Raw genomic sequence first — 20,351 nt, 5'->3', positions numbered from 1 at the left:
AGTGCTACAACTAGATGGACTCAATAATCGCATAATTGAGAGATGGGACAGTGCCCGAGGGAAGAAATGAAGCCAAGACTCTTCAAGCAAAGTCAACTCGACACACACTTATCAATGACAAAGTGTATAAGCATGTATATAACTTGCCACTCTTGCGGTGTATGGATCATAAAGATGCAAAGTACGTCTTGAAGGAAATCCATGAAAGTATTTGTGGAAACCATGCAGGGGGCAAATCTTTGGCATAGAAAGTACTTTGCCAGGGGTATTATTGGTCAACAGTCTTTGATGATGTGACGGACTTCATACACAGAATCCTCAGAAATGTCGTCTCGAGTACACAATACCTGAACTTGGGGGCACTTGGGTCCAATTGGGAAGGTCATTTTAGGATCTCCAAAAAGCTAGAGCCAAGAACCTTCCACCTGAAACATCTTAATGGTGAAGCTATACTGCGAGCATAGAACGTCGAGCATTTGCGAAGGTATTACCAATAAACAGCTTAGGTTTCAATTATGTTTTGTTTTTTCTTGTTTGATGTAAGGTCTTTTACGGCCGAATTTCATTCATTAATAAAAAGGTATTATTCATAAACTATGTTTTGTTTTTTATTTTTTACCTGTTGTTTAAAAATTGCGACTTAAGTGATTACATCCAAAAACTCAAAGTCAAGAGTTAGAAAAAAGGCAGCTTAGTTTTATAAGCCACACCATAATTCAACTCGCTAATGGAGAAATCCCCCCAAAATCGACGAGATTGAAACTCAAGAAACGCTCGCGTAAAACACATTGAAAGAAAATCGGTCATAAACCGATGACCAAAACTCAAGATGGACAACTAGTCCAAACTCGGAGTTGTCGCACAAAATATTTTCTTATATGTTCCAAAAGTTCCTAAAGAAGCGGGCTATGCATAACTTGGAGCAAATTTGAATTTTTTATGTTAAGTTAGATCCAAGCGACTTAAATGACTCTGTAGAAATGAAAACATTGTTCGACAAAAATGGACAAAATAAATTTTTCATTGATCTGTTAGTTTAGTTACAAGCTAAACTAAAACCAAAAAAAAAGGAAAGAAAGAGAAAGAGGAAAAAAATATCTAAACAACAGGAGTAGGGGCATCATCGCCAGAGGGGGCATGAGCATCGTTGACAACATGAGTCTTGGTAGCTTTTTCGGGAGCAGGGGTTAGGACATCACTCGAAGGCTCGATTGGGGAAAGGTCAACTACGATAAGTGGGAGTAAAGCCAAAGGAGGCGGATCTTTAACCTCTTGCTTAACCTCGACCTCATTTTCTTCTTGCTCGACCTTTTTCTCATCCTCGCTGTTGGACTCGGAGTTGTCCAAATAAACATACCCCATGCCTTGAGCCTCAGTCTTCATCCTGTCGACTTCCTTTTGATAAGCCTTTGGAAGGAAGTAAAAGTCGAGCGAGGGATGAGCTTCCCATACTTCTGCACAAGGAAGATCGAGATGTCCCAACCATGGCTCGTAATGGTCGAGTTCAGCTCCTTGGCATCAAGCTTAAGTCGCTTGGCCATTGATTTCTCCTCTTTGCAATCTTACTTCTCTTGGAAGATCGTGTGCGAAGCCTTCTCGTATTTGGCCTCCCATTCCAAGGCAATCTTTTGAGCCGTAGTGAGCTCGGAATTTAGCTTGTTATTGGCATCTCGTTATTGTGCCAAACTATTCTTAGACTCGACTGACTTTGCCTCAGCCTTTGCTCGAGCAGCCTCACTCGTCTTTATTTTGTTAAGAAACTCCCTCTCCCTGAACTCGAAGGCCTCAACCTTTTTCTTCAGCCATTCAGGCTCTGCCTACTTTGAGTCCTTCTCTTTCTTCACCAATTCAGCCCTAGCCAAGGCATCGTCCTTCAGCTTCTTTGCCTCTTGCCACCCCGCATGAGTACCTTCTAATGTAGGGTAACTCTCATCGAGGAAAAAGTTGGTCGCCACGCAAGTTTGAAAAGAAAGGAAAGTTAGCGGGAAATAAAGAGACAAGCCTTTAAGAAAGGAAGAAGGGCAAACTGTTAATACCTTAGTGACGTAGCTACATGCCTAAGCAAGCTGCTCGTGAGGAGAAGCATCCTTGGGCCCCACATAAGACAATGGTGAGATGGCCTCCTTGGCCACCAAGGCTCCAACACCGATGTGCTCTGGAAGCTCATCGATCATTGCATCGAGTGTAGCCCATGCTACCTAGTTTGTCTTCCTTTTGCCTCCTCACAAAGGCAAGATTGATCTACTCCCCATGGGGATGACGATCTCACCCGTGGGAATAAACTTCTTTTTGGCCAACTCCTTGGCCACAACTTTCTTCGGGCCACCAATTTACCGAGCAGCTTTTTTGCCCAAGCCATCCTATTGCTCGTTAACTTTCTCTTTTCCTAAGCCTCCTTATTGCTCGGTAGACTTTTTCTTGCCTAAGCCTTCCTACTGCTCCGGCATTTTCTACCTACCTGAGCCATCCTGTTGCTTGGACAATTTCTACTTCTCTGAGCCTCCAACATGCTCAGGGGTTTTCTTTGCTAAGCCCTTTAGGGGCTTGAAGGCACCCTTCTCCCTGACTACCTTAAAGGCAGTCACGAGCTTCTTAGCATTTAGGCCCTCCCCAAGTTCACCACTATCGTGCTTCAAGACCGGGCGTGAGGTACCTTGCTCGATCACCCAGGCAATGTTAGTAGGCTACTTCCTCGTCGGGACAATTGACAGATTCTTGGTAGCACTATGGGCAGATGCCTTCTTCTTCAAGCCCTTGGGTTTCTCTGCCCACATATCAGTAAAGGAAGAGCAAGTGGTTAGTGACCTAACAAAGCAAGACCAAAAACAATGAGCTATTAAGCATTCACCTTTTTCGAAGATGGTGCAAAATTTTTCTTCGTCGACGCAAAAGCAATACGTCGTCAACCGAGAGAGCATGATGAGCTGAGTAACATAGTGCTTGCTGTTAGGAAGAGCACTGAAACGCTGAAACTGTTCTAAGTTCACCTCGGGAAGAAAGTTATGCTCGATGTTTACTACAAGAAAGATTGTAAAGTTAGTTTACTTGCTAGACTAGGAAATATTCTTTAGCCCGCATGAAGTTCAAAGTCTTACTAGCTTCCGAGGTGAAAGTGCCAGTCACGTCGGACTTGTAGAAAAAATTTAGCAAGTCCTAGTGTAGAACCTTCTTTGGGACTTCGGTCAAACCATTAAATTGTACTTTCCTCGCCTTAGAGAGGTAGTACGTTTGGTCTTGACTCTTTTTCAGCCAATACAAGTGGACGAGCTCCTCTACAGACAGCTCACCTATATCAGCTATCATGTATGTTATGTAAATACCTATTATAATTATGTACGAGTTCCCCGTCAATTGAAGGGGAGCTATGCCAAACCTATTCAAGACATTGGTGATGAAGAAGTGAGAAGGAACAAACATTCCACACCTCAATAGGGTGTCTGAAATCTCCGCCCAACCAGCAGGGTAATTCTTTCGAGAGAAGTTTCCTAAGGCCATCAAAGGAAGTTGAGTCGCATAAACGTCTTTTATGTGCTCAATATCCATGGCCCCAATCGAGGAACTTGGTTCCTTTCAGGCCTTTGAAATAGAGACTCCTTTACTAGAGGAGTCTCCGCAGAAGCATGGTCTGAAGAGCCCACAGCATCGAGATTCAAGCTCCATATGACAAGGTCCTCAGAAACCTCAAGGACTACTTCCCTGTGAACTACCGAGGTCATAGGGGAACCGAAAAGTCGATCTATGTAGTGGGAGTTGGAGGAAGAAATGATGGAAGCTCGCCTCTAGGTACCTGAAACAGAAGCGATCAAGTGTCAGAGCTCGAAAATTCAGTGACCTATCCACACTTTGCTTTCAGTTCAGGCACCCAAGATAGCTCACATCGGTTAGTAGAGACAAGCGAGCTACCGGGATTCCAGCGATCGTCTCTATAAACCCTTCTTAAACCCAAAAGCGACGGGAATACTAAAAAAACCCTAAAAAAGCCCTTAAAAAGCTTAATGTGGCCACGTCAATTGCCATCCTCAATAGCAAAAGACGTAAAAACAAGTAAAGGAGGAGAAGGAAACCTTACCGAAGTGTAAAAATGGAGGATACTCGCCAAAAAAATGTCATGAGTCAAGAGACTAGCGATGGAGTAAAAGCAAAGAAGGTCTGAGTATTTTTGCAAAGTGTGTTGTTTTTTGAGGAAGTTACCCGCTTTTATAGTGGTGTGCATGGGAGACGAAGAGGTGGGATTCGATCGCAACCGTTAATCTACAGCAAATCTCAACCCTTCATTCGTCGACCAATCTTGACCATTTGACGTGGCCACGTATCAATTATCCACGAAGGTCGATCAATTGTCAGATTGCTACAATCATAACCGTAACCGCACATCTCCTCGACTTTGTGCATGGACAGCTGTAGTCACCCACACGCAATGAAAAGTAATTGCAAAAGCTGGTCGCATTTAATGCGACATGACCATGTGGAAATTACTCACATGCCCTTCATTTCAAATTTTGAGTTTTTCGAGAATATTACAACAGAGAAAAGGCCAAGTGTGGATTACTCGATCAGAGATGAGTCCGACTCATGAAGCTCGATCAGATCTTCATTTAGCATGCAATCTTCGAAGTCTGAGCTTGACATCAAATCGAGAAATTAGTCTTTGAAGCTCGAAATGAGCCTCGAACACTAGACGGTAGATGTTGTGTGTGATTTTTTTGTCAAGCTCGGAAACGTTAAAGTTCTACGAGGTTATAACCCGACCCAGAACTAGTTCAACTCAAACGATTGTCTGACCCAACAGAAGCTCGTCGAGATGTAGCTCGACCCAGCATAAGCTAGTCGTGACCAATCTCGACAGTTGTTTAAGTAGTGCACAAAAAACCTTAGATCTCAGATATCTCAGAAGAGATCATATTGACAGCAAGCATGGCACAATCTCAGCACTTACTCGCGAGAATATCAGAGTTACATTTCAATCCTAATTGTAATCCATTTATTTTCGCTCTTTCCTTTGTACAAAACTTGTATATAAACCCCTTTCAATGATGGAAAGGGGATTGGCAAATTAGTCTAGGCATTATACTAAATTTCTTGTAAGCTCTCAAAGAAAAATAAGAAAATAGTGGACGTGGGCTCAAGATTACAACTTGCCAAAGCACTTTAAAAACATCCAGTGTCATTTACTTTGTTGTTTTACATTCATACATTGTTGGATATCCTTAATCACGCACACATCTGTTCCGATTCCATGAAGGTCAATCAGGTTGCTCTAGTTGGTGCGAATCTCGTATCAACAGCAATCATTCATGTTTAATCATGTAATCTTTTTTAATTATTTAATTTATTTTTAAATTTAAAGTTATCCAATCATCTTAAAACACATAAGTTTGTAAAAAAGTTTGTTTAAAAAGTTTGTATATAAAGTATTATCCTAAATTTAATAGAATGAGGATATGCTCCTATTTCTTGTTTTATCTAATATTTTCCTTTCTACAGCACTTGAATAATTGAATTAAATATAATAAGTATTATTTTCTGTGAATCATCTTCAAGTAGGCTAATGATTTAATTTTGGCATAACTGGCATACTTGAATTAGACTTGGCAAATGGGTAGGCCGGGAGGGTACAGTTTGTGTAATCATGGGTACAGGTCAAATGGGTAAAAATTTTGAACGGGTAAAGAAATACACCATCTATACCTGATCATGCGATACGGGTGGACCTACGGGTAGACCTGGCAAAACAGGTGGGTCAGGTGGATACGAGTCAGGTAAAATGGGTACGAGTAAAAATGAACTGGTTCTATACGGTCCAAAATATTGGACCCATACTCTATCCTATATGGGTACGGGTCGACCCACGGGTACCCATATTTTCTCATTCCAATTTTTAAATTTTATAGTTACACCCCCAAAATTATATAGTTTTCATTTTTTGTAGTTACACCCCTATGATCAAATACTTCATATTCAAATTAAATTCACCAAAAAATTTCACAACCAAATCTTATTGTTGTTGGTTGTTGCTACATTGCAGATAGTGGAAGTTGCTGATGGAGTCGCACGTTGGTTGTACACTGGGTGTTGGCGGCTCTTTGAGTTGTGATTGGTGTTAGCAGCTCTTCGAGTGACAGAGATGACTGATGAGAGAGTGGCAACTATGTCTCCCGCTTGGTCTGGTGCATGGTGGTGGTGCGACGGGTGATATCGACGGGTGATATCGATGTGCGTTTTGTCGAGTGTGAGTCTTGTGACTTGTGAGTGGTGTTAGTGGCGACTTTTTCACTTTGAGTGTTTTTTTTTTTTTTTTGACTTTTGTATTTTTCTATTTTGAAACTTAAAAAAAAAAAAAAAAAAACTCTACGGGCTACAAGACTTAGTCAATTACATTACAAATGAAAAAAAAAAAAGTTTTAATTTTGTTCTTCAAAATATGGGTACCCGCGGGAATACCCAGCCCAACCATCTTTAAAACAAGTAGGGTTGGGTACGGGTCAAATGTAAACAGGTCATAAAATACCTACTCGTACCCATGGGTATTAACCTGTTTTGCCAGGTCTACCCGCGAGTCACCTGTTTTCTCTCTCTCTCTTTTCTCTGTTATGTTTTCTTAAATAATCTTCTTCACTGATGAGAATGCAAAATGTCATATTTACCCTCCCTTAATGTCTAGTCTTTTATACTTATTTGCTGCCTATATATACTCATTATTATTCTATTTTGATTTAGGATGCAAATGGAGGCGTTAATTGCAAAATGGAATTAATTAAGTAAATTCGGACAGTTTCGATGTCATTTCGTAATCTGGGCATAACTCTCTCATCCAAACTCCGATTGAGATGATTCAAAATGATGTGGAACGCTAAGAAAGAGATCTACAACTTTCATGTTTTGAGTTTGGAGAATACTCGCTGCATCAAGGTTGTAATCGAGCTTGAAATTGACACATCTGCATTGGACGTTCTGGAACATTCTGCCTTGTCATGCAATTCAAATAAGCAGATTTTTATTGGAAGATTTGAAGACCTACTGCACGAAAATTACAGCTGGACACACCATTTTCCTATTTTGTATTAAGACTTTATATTATTTTCAATTACTCATATTAGGATGATAAAGGTTATTTTGGGATTTTAGAATATTTTTAGGAGATTTAGATTTAGTAGAATTCAAATTCGAATTGGATATTTTGGAGAGACAGATTAGATTAGGGATTACACACACAACACACACGCCTCTCTTTGGTTTTTCTCTGTAACTTTTCCTTTGGAATATTCGTGATGGCCATGAGAGGCTAATTTTTATACCTTAGTCGAAGGAAATGGAGGCCTCGGAATCAATAACTGTGAGATCTAATACGTTTTATTTCAGTGTTCAATTTTATGCTTTGAGTATTGGATGTTCTTCTATGCTTATTTTTATGATTGTTTCGTTTAATTACTAGGAGGCCTACTAGTTTATTAATTGTTGCAATCTACTGCTAAGTTAGATATCAAATCCGTAATTGTTTGATCCCTCTAACTTGTGAAGCAATTAGGGTTAATAATTTACTGCGTCGGGAATTAGTAATCTTAAGAAGAACACTCAACTAAATTAAATACAACCGCTTGAGTTTGTGTTGTTTAGCTTCATCGATTTCTCTAATTCTTAAGGCTGCCACTAGATTAAATCTTGAGCGCTTGTCTAGGTTTGTTTAGTGGTAAGATTAATTAAGATCGCTTGTTTCTTAATTAATTACAATTAAGGAGAGATAGGAAAATAGTTTCAACGGTGAATATTCAGGTATGAATTGATTTAATTTTGCATCAATGATCAGTGGTAAGATTCCGATGGTGGATATTGACTAAGACCAAGTTTCGTTATATTAATTGATTTCGAATTGAATTGTTTTTGTTTTTGTTTTTGGCTAAGATTGTTTTCTGTTTTACTCAAAACCCCCCAGCCTTATTTACATCATCGAAAATTCGGCTAGACACTCTTCGTGGGATCGACCCTTGCTTACCTTATTTACAGTTCAGTAGTTAGGTTAGGAAGGTTTAAAATCTTGGTTGCCTACGACAACACACCATTCACCAAAGAAATAATTAAAATCCCGTCCATTTTCTCAAATTTCATACTTTAGCACACAAGCCACAACACCACTACACTTATCAGACTTCAAAGTTTGAAGTCCAAAACATTACACTACAAGTTCCACCCCCATAAAAGAAATCCGTCCACATAAATAAAATAAAATTAGAAAATAAATTCAATTCACCACCATCACATCTTCACTCACTCATAAAATCCAATTTCAAATCAATAAAAATCCAAAGAAAGAATAGTCGGTCACTAGACCAAAATTTTCTTTTTAGTTGGGATTTAAGATGAGTTGGAGAAAGGAAAATGCACAATGGAGCAAGTGATAGAAGAAAAGGCAACAATAGAGGTAGACAAAGAAGAAAATCAATATATTGATGGAGAAAAGAATCCAGATATGGAGCTAGAGAGAGAAGGAAAGGAAAGGAAATATTTTTTTTCTTCCCTTTTCTACAAACCTATTACTTTTCAATGTTTGTACGGGTACTTGCGAGTATCATCCAACCCACTCGTAAAAATAATGAGTGGGTCGAGTACGGGTAATGATACCACGGGTCCCAAATATATTATCTCATACCCGCAAAAATTATCTAGGTACCTGTGAACCTGCGGGTATGGGTCCCTTTTTGCGAGGTCTAACTCGAATGAACTAAGATCAAGTAACTAAGTAATGATCTTCTACAATACCTAATCGCTATTAATTAGTAATTTAGTTACCAAGTATATATTCTGCTTAATTTTACCATTTTACATTTCAATATAATTAATATGGGTATAAAATAAACCATTATTGTCGAAATTAAAAGAGTAAACAACTTTTTCCCACCCAAATGACAGTCTAATGACATTTTCCCACCCAAGTTTGAAACAATACAATTTTACTACCGAAACAATATATTTCGTTAAATATAGTAATATTCATTATGAAGACGGAAATACACCCACCAAAGATCAACCCCTAATCGCTGGACACCGCAAATCAAAGTTTCGCAAGCCTCAGCCCAAATTCTAGCTGATTCTGACACAAGAAATTAACCCCAACACCACCATTCAACTCACCAACAACCCCCTACCAAACCCATCTCACCCCTACCCATAGTCACTCCTTAATCGCTAGAAGTCAAGGACGAAACTCTTTGGGGCAATCTGTCGGGTAGTTAGTGTGCTTAGGAAGAGGCAAAACAAACAGCGGTCACTAGCAAGAAGAACAACCCAAAAATACAACCACAAACAATCACCAAACATACAACTATAGCCAATTAACCCAAAAAAACAACCAAAACAAAGCCAAATCAACTGATAAAAGCAACTCAATCGCGGCGGCAGGCGATGAGTCTCAACTGGCATTTAGCAAGTTAACAGGAGCTAAGGTAAGAAGGGTTTTGTAAAGTGGAGGCCGGTGGATCGAATGATAGTGATCGATTGAATATTCATTGTCAGAATCAACCATAAGTCAACTAAGAACATGGAACCCTAGCTTTGTAGTGGTCAACAATCGGTAAGAAATCAGGTGCTAGAGTATGAGAGGTTTTGTAGAGAGGAGATAGGAGATTCAAATGGTGATGATGGAGAGAATTTTCACCATCGAAACTGGCTTAGAATAGCAAGACTAAAGCTTTGACATCACGCAAAGAAGTAGTGGTTGTCGGTCGGTGAATGGAGGGTGCAATGGGTGAGTGTGATTGTGGGTATTGGAAAAGGCAGTGAAAGGATTTTGAAGGAAGTGTCGAGGAGTTCAGTGGTGTCAGAATTTGGCCAAATAGCCAAAACTGATGGTCATATGGGAAGAAATGGTCACAAGAAACGAAGCACAAAATGTTAGCGACTACAAAAGGAGAAAAACGAAATTAATGTTAATTGACCATCCTACCTTTTTCACAACGACATTTACTAATGAAAATGTGCTTTGAGTAGTAAAGTTGTATCGTTTCAAAGCTTGGGTGGGAAAAAGTTGTTTACTCAAATTAAAATCCAAGTATGAAGTACAAAAGATAAAAATATTACCTAATATATTGTTTGTAACATCATTTGGCTATCACTATGTGTTACGGAGTCCACACGACTCTTTTATTGAAAACATAAGACCAAAATTTCTTGCTACCATTATTATTATTATGATTATGAGTAAACAACTTTTTCCCACCCAAACAATGGCATTATGACATTTTTCCCACCCAAGCTTTAAAACAATACAACTTTACTACCCAAAACATAGTTTCATTCGTAAATTTTGTTGTGAAGAAAGGTAGGATGGTCTAAAGTCCGTTATAAATAAGGGCATGATGGTTGATTAATATTAATTTTGTTTTTCTCCTTTTTCACCTTGCCCTAATCGCACATTTTCTTACTCCGGTCAATTTGACCGTTCTAAGAAACAGTCAACCTTCCTTGTCACCACCACAAGAACCCTGACGTCCCACCATCAAAACCTCACCCTTTTCCCTCCTCGTCGCACCCGTAATTTTCCGTCCACAATCGTCAATTTGTGTAACTATCCTTTGCCGATTTCTGGTTGATTTAGGTGATGATAACCCCTTCTGCCACCACCTTCAATTCACCAGCACCTCCTTTTTCAAAATCCCCATCCTCTCTGACCACGACAACCCATTGTTTACCATTCGTCACTCAACCTAGGGTTTTTTTTTATGTTTTGTTGAAATTAGTTACTATGGGTTGGTTGTTATTCATGAGTTCACTGGCTTGGCTCATGTAAAGGATTCCATATAATGGTAACCCTGGTGTCAAAAAAATGTATCCTCTAATGGATGGTGGTGCATGTGATCCAAAGACTTGAGATCACCAGAACGTCTTGTGTAAATATTGGTGTAATTTGACGCTAGCCAAACGTAATCCTATTTAGGGTTATTAGTATGGTAGTGATTAGCTACATCAAGAAGTATGTTATGGAAGATATTTGGTAAAAGGCAACGACCTTAAATTGGTGGCCACAATGGAATTGAGTTCGAATCCAATTTCATTTGGTCGTTGGTCCGATAACCGAATACGAATATGTCAAGGAATTTCATACTTGAAGTTGACACTATTTCTATGCTTCAAACCTTCGTGAGATAATAGATGATGAAGAAATTGAATTGCATGGTAACCATACCATTGATAGGTAGTTGTTATGCTGAATCTGTATTCGTCGGGTGGCTATGATGTCTTTCTAGAGACCAATCTTGGTCTATGTATAGTGAGACAATTAATAAGGTGTTAATCGCGATACTGCTTACTACCGACATGATAAGGAGCTTACAGGTCGCACACTTAAAAGACAATTTAAGGAAGATAATGAATAAGGGCAATTTCATCTTTTCAAGACGAAGAGATATTTTAGTAAATCTTACGGAGCAATTAAATTTGCTGGAAGGTTGTCACTTATGTCCAATTTTATATTGGGATTTATTTTGTAAAATTACATATTTATTTAAATATATGTATTAGTGTACATATATTTTAAATAATAGATTATTATATATGCACACATGTGTATTTATATATGTATTAAATAATTAACAATAATAATAATGAAATACCAACTCTTACTTGGGGAACAAGTAATATTTAAATATTAAGGAATTAATATTAAATATTACTAGGAATGTTTTAAGAATATTCCAAAGCATGTTAGGGTTTTGGTTGCCGTATAAAAAGGGCAACTAAAATAATTTTACCTTAATCTTTTAGTCTTACCACCCAAGCTAAAGTGAGAGAGCAAATTCCTCTTTGAAATTTTCATCCCCTATCTTCTTTGAACCACCATCTTCATTCTAGCAGAATGATCTTGTATGGATTCTTGTCCTTGTTTGGATTCTTGTCTTTATGTGAATTACCGTTTGTTCACCTTTATTCTTGAAGTGGTAGTGTTTTTCTATAATCAATCCAAGGAGCCACCAACTTTTGGTATGAAATTGAAACTTTAAATGGTTTATTATATTTTTATGGCATGTAAATAACGTTTAATTCTTTATAAGGATCGTGGGTTCTAGGTTTTAATCAAAAAAATTTAATTTCCATTGCGTTTTGCCTTGATTAAATCCTAACACAACATGTCTGTAGGTTGTTTGTAACACCCACATCGAGGTACGTAGCTTTACGTATTCTCTAATACCCTTAGTTGAATTTTGTTAAAGGTATCTTGAACAAGTGTGAAGAAAATGCCTTAAAATTTTATTAAGGGTAAAATGATCTTTTCACTCATAATTAGTTGAAAAATGGGGGAGTGAAAAGAGATAGAATTTCATGGAGAAGTTAATAAAAATGAGGGCATTATTGTAATTGATTAAGGGACATAGATGAAATTTCATAGAAAGTGCAAGGGCAAAATGGGAAAGTAGAAGTAATAAATGAGAGATTTTGAGTTCATTCTTAAAAACCCTATCATTCTTTACTCCCTCACACGCCACTTTCATCTCCAAATTCTCTCATTTTCTTCATCAAATTTCCAAGGCAATTGAGAGGATTTTTTGGTTGGATTTTGGTAGATATTCAATCCTAAGCATCCAAAGGTAAGAGTTCTTGCAATATGATGTGAGATTAATTTTTAAAGTGTTGAATTCTTATAGTTATATGCTTAGGGTTTAAGAAAAAGAGGAGATCTACCCAAAGAGAGAGTTTCTAGTATGTGAGATTAATTTTTAAAGTGTTGAATTCTTATAGTTATATGCTTAGGGTTTAAGAAGGAAGAGATCTACCCAAAGAGAGAGTTTCTAGTGTGGAACTACCCAAGATTAAGGTAAGTAAATCAAACCCTAAGTTTGATTTGAGTAAGTTTGTAGAGATTTGTACATGTATGTATGCGCTTATGTTTTTGATAAGTTTTGATGAGATTGATACTTGATGATAATTAAAATTCAGCCATAAGAATGTAGACTTTGCCTATATGGTGATTGATGGAAGTTTGGTTGAATTTAGAAAGAGTTTGAGTAGACTTTATGGGGTGTAGTTTCCTGGCTAGGTTTAGTGTTGATTTAATGGAGTTTTGCTCTAAATATTGGTGGCTTAAGAAAGAAGTAGAAGTGTAGCCAAATAGAGTTTGAGTATGCATACAATTTGTTTGATGAAAATTCTAAGAGAAAACATGTTACCATGGTTGCCCTATCACAGCCGTGACATTCTAAGTGATTTTTGGGCATCTTACTGATTGAACTGGTTTGAGACCTAAACATAAAGGTTGTAGCCCTATCTCTAAGCTTTAAAACGAGACAAGATCGTAGCAATTCGATGTGTATAACTCAAGACATGCCTTCTTGAATATGACCTGTGCAGAATGACTACCTCAAAATATTTTGTAGTCTAATAATCTATGATTGATTTCAAGTATGGGAATGTTGTTGGTAGAAAATACTAGTTCTCTAATGATATTTTTTATATGCTATAATGCATTCTCACATTTGCATTTAGAAAGAATAGCAAAGAATGAGTATAGTTCCATGCACATACACATGGATGAGAATAGTAAAGAATAAAGAAAAAGAAAGAAAATAATTAATTGTAAAAAAAAAAAAAAAAAGAGATGAGAAGGTTGTTGCGATGGAGAACCTGTGAGTGACAAAGAAGAATAGTCTCACATACACGCCGCCTTCAGTGAGTGGCCTCAGAATCAGAAAGAAGTAAGTGTACAGTTTGTTAAAAGTATATGTGGATGAGAACTGTACCAACATAATTTATCTACATGCACACCGCCTTTAGTGAGCGACCTCAGAATCAGAAAAAAGAGATGTATAGTCCGATAGAAGTGCATGTAGATGAGGACTATACCCACTCACATGGCCAGGGTTCCGAATCTATGCCTCAATCGAGTTCGATCAGCATAGAAAGAAAGAATAGAAAGAACAGAACAGAACAGAAAGAAAGAATAGAACACAGAAAGAAAGAACAAAACAGAAAGAAAGAAAGAAAGAAAGAATAGAACACAGAAAGAAAGAAGAGAAATAGAAAACAGAAAAGAAATTGCATTCTTTATGTATTTATGCACATGCATGATGGCATTCATATTATTCGGAATTAGTTTCTCCAATTGTGCTTACATGTTAGTAAGTGAGAAACAAGAATAGAGAAAGAACAGAGAGATAAAACAGAAAAAGAATAGAGAAAGACCAAAGAGAAAGAATAGAAAAGAACAGAGAAGAAGAGAGAAGTGTTATGTAAGGAAAGAATTCAGAATATGAGCAATGGAGATAGAAGGGTAGCATAGCGGGTTTACTTACTAAGCAATTAGTGTTCAACCCATTGTTTTCAATGTTTTTGCAGGTAGTAGATGAGATGCGATCGCTTGGAATGTCAAGATGCAGAAGGGTTGGGCAACACTGTCGAGCTTCTTGAGATATTTATTTACGCTATGTATAGTTTTGTATATATAAAGAAAAACTGGGCCCATTATTTTATACTCATGTACATGTATATTTTCGTAATATTTATATATAGTGAGTTTTATTGTTTATTTTACGAGTATACTAGCTAGAGAGAGAGTCATTACACTGTTCATAGACTGCTCGTAAACTACCTCCCAACCTCTACCACTCTTTCCACCAACCACAAATTTCTCACCAACAACCTCTAATCCTACACCATCCTTCTAAACACCCTTCAATTTGCCTAAAAAGCAACCCAAACAGGCGCCATCCCACTCCATTCCCTAGCCAGTACACACTGTTGATTTGCGCGAGAAGGTTGGTGGCGACAGGGAAGGCCAATGATGTCAAATTCCAACCAAATCAACTAGAAAGGTGACGTGATCGGCTGGCCAATTGGAGGGGTGGAGGATTTGGGGCCACTGGGGGGGGGAAGAGAGAAAAGAAGAAGAAGAAGAAGAAGAGAGAAGAGTATTTTCATCTTCACAATGAATATCATTGTATTTAACAGGAATTATTAACAGAATATAACGTTTGGTAATAAAGTTGTATTGTTTCAAAGCTTGGATAGAAAAGTGTCATTAGGCCGTTATTTGGGTAGGAAAATAATCGTTTACTCTTATTATTATTGCAAGTTGGTAGTGCCAAGACGACCGCAGTCACATGCCAAATTCTCCAAGTTTTCTCGTGGACCTTCACGAAATTTATATTATGAGATATTTCCTTGCACCATATCAGTAATTTCAGAAGAAATTTTTTTCTTTCCACTGCGTCTCATCCTGTTTTTTGTTACATTAAAATTCTTTTTGGTAAGTTAAAGACAATATATATTGTTAGAGAATAAGATTCTTATGACATTATTTCTAAGTTTTGGCACTCGTGATAACCTTTAATTTCTACCTTTTTTACTTTCAATCCATTGACTATCACTCTTTATTCCATTGCCCATTTCTTCGCTATGCTTCGTTTTATTGATATGAACTAATTAACTATCACACAATAACATTTGAGTTTATTGTGTTATTAAAACCTCTAAGTCTAATAAACTTTACAATAAACCGTTTACAAAGTAGTAAATAATTATATACATTTTTTATTGAAATTACAATTTCAATATCTTTTAAAGGATAAAATATGTGGACTTAGAAAACACTAACCATGTTTACTTATTGGACTTCTATTGAAAGGAAAAGGGAAATGGATAAGGTAAGAGATTCAAATCGTTAATAAATAACAGAATTGATTATGATTTTGATACCAACAACTTCGCACTTGTAAAGTGCTAAGAAGTCACACGTGAGCAGATTATAGTAAATGGGTGAGGTACCGTTTACTTAGTAGCCTGCAAAGACGTAAGAAATAAAGTAGACAGTAAGATTTTTATAGTGGTTCAGATGCTTACAACAAATCCTACATTCACTATGTTCTTTTATATAAGTATGTTTATGGTAGTTAGCCAAGATTACAAGAGGTCGTGAACTGCGATCTGGTATTACAAGTACTGGGTATTCTAAATATTCTTAGAAAATGTCAAGTTAGTCTCTTTCCAATAGTATGTCTTTTTTATTTTCTTTGTTGAATTCAAGAGTGTTTGACCTCGATTTTGTGAAGGGGAGTTGCCTATTTATACCCGCTGTGCTCAAAGTAATGATTACATTTTTGCAAGTGGCTTGGTGTCGTGCAGATCTCTCTTGTCATTCCATTAGTTGAGAACTCAAAGAATATCCTTAAATTAAATGAGGTTTGGACAGGTGTGCGAACTAAATTCATTAATAGACAAATGTTTGAGTCGGTTGGATTGTTGACAACCATATTCCTTTTGCCTTTGGAGACGTGACAGGCTCCGGACGGTAGAAAGTCTTTCTAAACTCTGATTAGTGCTCTATGACATCAGCATGAGTAAGCCCTTATTTTAGGCATAACACCATTCTTTACTTGTCAACAAAAGAATCAAAAGTCAAAACCATAGCTGTAAAATTATAAGAAAATAAGTCAACAACATCCAACCAATAGGGTCAAAAAGTAAAGGCTTCGTTTAGTTCACTTTTTTGCATTTTTTAGAAAAGTTTTTGGAAAAAATTTAAAAAAAGTTGAATTGGGCGGGTATTACGATATATGATTTGAAAATTAATAAAAATACCCCCTATGTTTGTTTATTTACTAAACACGCCTATAATAAAACTTTGAAAGTTAACAAAAACACCCCCAATCCACCCATTGAATAATCACAGCAAGCCACCACCGCCAGAGGGTGACCGGAGTCGCAGTATCGACGCATGACCGGTTGGATCTTGTTGGTCGTGCGCCGATATGGCATTTGCCAGCCAGATCCATAGTGGATCTGGCCGACAAAGGCTAGATCTACGACTAGATTTGGCCATTGACGGCCAGATCTAGCCGCATTTGCTCGTCAACGACGGCTAAAGATACGACCATCGTTGACAAGCAAATGCAGCCAGATCTGGCCGTCAATGGCCAAATCTAGTCGTAGATCTAGTCTTTTCCGGTCAGATCCATGGTGGATCTAGCCAGAAAAGGCTAGATCGGCGCACTACTGGCCAGATTCAGCCAGTAGTGCGCCATTATATCAGATTCCGGCCAACTTCCGGTAGTGGTGGCCGGAATCTGGTATAATGTGGGTTTAGGGGTGTTTTTGCAATTTTGAAAAAAAATATTTATGGGTATTTAATTAAATTAACAAATTTAGGGGGTTTAAAAAAAGTTGAATAATATTGTAAGTTTTTGGGCATTTTACTGTTTAACTTTTTTGGAAATACTAATAATAGTATTCCCACTAACCAACCAAACGGAGCCAAAGTTTTTTGGATTTCTTACCATAGAATCAGGATTCCTATTGTGAAATTGGGTTTCCATGGAATCCTAGTTCTTTACTTAACTCCACTGAGTAAATAAGGGAATTCCATTATGGGTTCAATTCCAATATGTAAAACTTGTTTAATAGTTTTTGGTAATTTTGAAGGCCCACTGAAACGTGGGGCTTTAGGTCGGGATGGAGGGAGGGGGGTCAAGGAGGGTTTGTTGACCCTCTTTAAGTTTTAAATTTTTTTTGGATCAGTTTTACAAATTTGCCCCTAAATAAAAAGTAAATTACAAAAAAACTTTAATCCATCAACTAAATTAAACTTTCATTTTTCTTTTTTGGCTATCAAAACTAAACCCGTTTCCCTACTTCTCTTACTTATTTCTTTCTCTATTGTACATAGCTGTTTCAACAACTTATGTTTCAAATTTTTTCCTAAATTTCTATTTCTATCCACACAAATGTAGTTTTCTCCCACCTATCAAGCCAACAAGCCTTTTTTTTCTTCACTTTGTCGGATAATATTAATACATTTTATATTTGTATTATTTTATTTTGAAAATTTAAGGTTAAATTATAGATTAAGTTTTTTTCTTCACTTTGTCGGACAAAATTAATAAATTTTATATTTGTATTAATTTTATTTTGAAAATTTAAGTTTAAATTATAGATAAATTTAGGAAGATAAAGTTTCTATTGGGACCAAAATTGTATCAATTTTTTTTTTTTTATTTGTGATGATATATTGAAGTTAAAGGAAGCAAGAATATATTTTTTAAAATTATTTTGGAGTTGGCCTTGGGATCATTAACATGTATGGGTCGATTTTGTGTTTTTTTTTTTTACAGAGAAGATGGGTTCTTGGGACCATATTGTTTTATCCATTTTTATATTGTTATAAAAAAGTGTTTGATTCAAATAAGAGTTAACATTAATTGTTTACAAGTGTTATGAAAAAGTAGATTTAATTATACAAGTGTTTGGTTATTTAAATAGATTTTTAACACATATCATTCAATTTTAGCCAATGTATATAATATAGGATCCATTTCAATTCAATTTCTATTATTTTATAAAGTATAAATATATTAATTAATGAAAATTTTATAATATAAAATTTATATTTATTTTAATTCAAACTTGTATTGATTTTTTTAATTTTGACAGCGTCATCCCTCCCCAACTTTAGGTGTAGGACATGATAAGCTTGAAAATGTATGCTAAACTTGTAGCCTAGCCTTGGGACAAACACAACAGATTGTAATAAATGTAAAACTAAAATTATTAATGGAAATATAGTGAATGATTGCATATGAACATAATAGCATAAAATTGAACGAAAAAGAATGTGGACACTATTGTCGCAAAATTACAACAACTATTGCAATAAAACAAATCCTATTTTACTACATTTAATTAATTAAAATGAAGACAAAATCATAACAATAATCACGCCACCAACATTTCCCTTGCTTCACATGCCTTGTCCCTTCTACACAATTATTTTCAGGAGGAGATAAATTCCTTTTAGTCCTTGTGGTTTCATTTTACTGCATTTTAATCCAGTCTTTCAAATATTATTTTTGTAGATCTAGCTTTCGTATGTATTATCTATTAACACCTCATTCTCTGGATCCATCTATGCTATAGTATGGACTATAGAGATCTGATCACTACTTTCCCATCAAGCATCATAGTTTGGTCTGAAATACGTTTTATTTATTTTTATTTTTTTATTTCACTTTTTTGTGTTATTTTCCGGTATATGTGTGTCCTCAAATTATAATTTAATAATAAAGATAAACGTAGAAAGTCTAGTTAAATTTTGACCCACGTGACAAAAACTCACGTAAAATTACCATAGCCCCCATACCAATTCCACGTGCCCATCTGCATTCAGATCTGCCCACTGGAACGAAGTTGTGGCAAACACATCTGACCCAACCCGCAGAAAGCGGACCCCACAGTCTCCACCAATTTGATAATTCGCCTAATCCTCTCTGTACTCAAGCTGGCACCACTGTCTCCTTCTTCTTCCCTAATCCTTAAACCCTAACAGACATTCACAAATTTTTCATTTCAATTCATTTCTTATTCTTCATTCTTTGTTTCAATAACCAACTTTTTTATTTTTTTTCAATTACTCCCTTCCCCGCCCCCAGTTATGTTTCTCCCCCTTCTCCTACTGTCCTTTCTTACTCTCCAATGGCCACTGCCACTGCCGCCGACGACGAATCAATCTACCAATCCTCAAGGCCCAGACTCCCCATGGCCCTGCTCCCCAAAGGGATCAGCAATTCAGCTTCGACAGTAGGGGGCGTTTCGAGGTCTTCTTGAGCAAGCGTGCAATGCCAAATTCGAAGCGAATTGCCCTATGATAGGAACGTTTCCGGCACTTTAAGCTACGGTCAGATCGGGTCGTTGTCGGGTATTTCCGCCCAGGAGTTGTTCTTGTGGTTCCCCGTTAAGGGGATTCGGGTCGATATCCCGAGTTCGGGTCTTATTATTTTGACTTGTTGTTGTTTTTAAGCAGTTCTCGTTGTCTTTGTTTGAAACGCCCAGAGATTGTATGGCTGTGCGGTCGGATAATGATGGTTTTGTTCGGGATGGGAAGCTTATTGCTCAAGCTCTGTTAAAGGTTTAATTTGTTTAGTTTGTTTGTTTGAATATTTTTGAAAACAAACCAATAACGAAATGTCACCAAGTGCCCTTAATATCTAAAGTATTAAACTTTTGGTCTGCAGCTTGATCAAGAAACTGTTGCAAGGGATGTTATTTAGATGATGGTGGAGAGAGTGATTGACATTTTGCACAGTAGCTCAATCCTAGCCATGGGTTCTCCGTTTCCCATTGTAAAAAGAAAGCGGTTAGAGGCTGCTTTAGCAGATTCTATGCTTCAATTTTGTGTGGTTGCTTGCATTTTTCTATCCATATGATCCGAATTGCAGACTAGTTAAGCCAGCTCTTGTCTATGCGAGGAGCCCAGTGAATTTGAGAGGGAAAATTTAAATGAGGCTTATTCTTTGGATGATTAAGGAGGCAGAACATAATTCATTTGAAGTGATTTCAGGTGATAACTCTGCAAGATATAATTTTTTTCTTTCAATTTT

The 20,351-nt window shown here is 37.0% G+C and overlaps 1 pseudogene; it reads left to right on the top strand.

Moving 5' to 3' along the window:
- Positions 1-4,081: 4,081 nt before the first annotated feature.
- On the top strand, positions 4,082-20,061 carry LOC116121112 (annotated as a pseudogene).
- Positions 20,062-20,351: the final 290 nt, after the last annotated feature.

This window comes from Pistacia vera, unplaced genomic scaffold (genome assembly GCF_008641045.1).
Source record: "Pistacia vera cultivar Batoury unplaced genomic scaffold, PisVer_v2 Contig966, whole genome shotgun sequence".
NCBI lineage: Eukaryota > Viridiplantae > Streptophyta > Magnoliopsida > Sapindales > Anacardiaceae > Pistacia > Pistacia vera.
The sequence above is the reverse complement of the archived record's forward strand: the minus strand, read 5'-3'. Positions and strand labels throughout refer to the sequence as shown.